The sequence below is a fragment of the Branchiostoma floridae genome, chromosome 1 (assembly GCF_000003815.2).
Source record: "Branchiostoma floridae strain S238N-H82 chromosome 1, Bfl_VNyyK, whole genome shotgun sequence".
In the NCBI taxonomy this organism is placed as follows: Eukaryota; Metazoa; Chordata; class Leptocardii; order Amphioxiformes; family Branchiostomatidae; genus Branchiostoma; species Branchiostoma floridae.
Genome location: NC_049979.1, coordinates 30,033,638 through 30,034,466, shown reverse-complemented (window position 1 = coordinate 30,034,466; position 829 = coordinate 30,033,638).

Here is an 829-nt window from a genome sequence, read left to right as displayed (position 1 = left end):
TCCGCATTCGCTCGGAAACGTTCCGTGTTTGGCATGTCGCCCGATTTCGGATCCGTCGTATTTATCAGGATTCGAAGTCATTTTCGTGCAGTGAACCAACTAACAACATCCCTGCATACATTAAGTGTAATTGCTGTCAGAGCCAGTCTATTCAAAATCACTCAACTGTAATGTATTGGGGCCCAGCTCAGGGTTTGAAAACTCCCCACCGAACAGAGTCCCTGTATGAACTGTTATGTATTGGGGTCCAGGTCAGGGCTTTAAAACTGAGGCCCCCACCGAACAGAGTCCCTGTATGATCGTGACCAACGATACATTGTTTTTAACTAATATTAACAACTACTTCTAGCCGTCTTATGAGGAGTAATGTGTGTGTGTGTGTGTGTGTGTTTGTGTGTGTGTGTGTGTTGGTGTGTGTGTGTGTGTGTGTGTGTGTGTGTGTGTGTGTGTGTGTGTGTGTTTGTCTCACAACCCATCACGAGCCAAGTATTAGATAAACAACATCCATCCCAACATAGATTTTGTGCAATTTCTGTCAGAGCCATTTTAATTCCATTCTACTGTACTGTATTGGTTGGGGCCCAAGTCCTCCTTTGAAAATACCCCACTAGATAAGGGCCCCCGTCCTGTATGGTTGTTACCAAGAGTATACTGTAAATGCAGAAATTTTCGTGGAAGTTTTATTTTTGCCCCTTTTGCGGGGACCACTTCATAGCCACCTTAAAACTACCGCAAACATTTTTCAACAATAGTATGTGACTACAGTCTATGGCGCTACAGCGAATTAATTAGACAAATTATAGGTCAAAACGCATAGCACGGTTACATT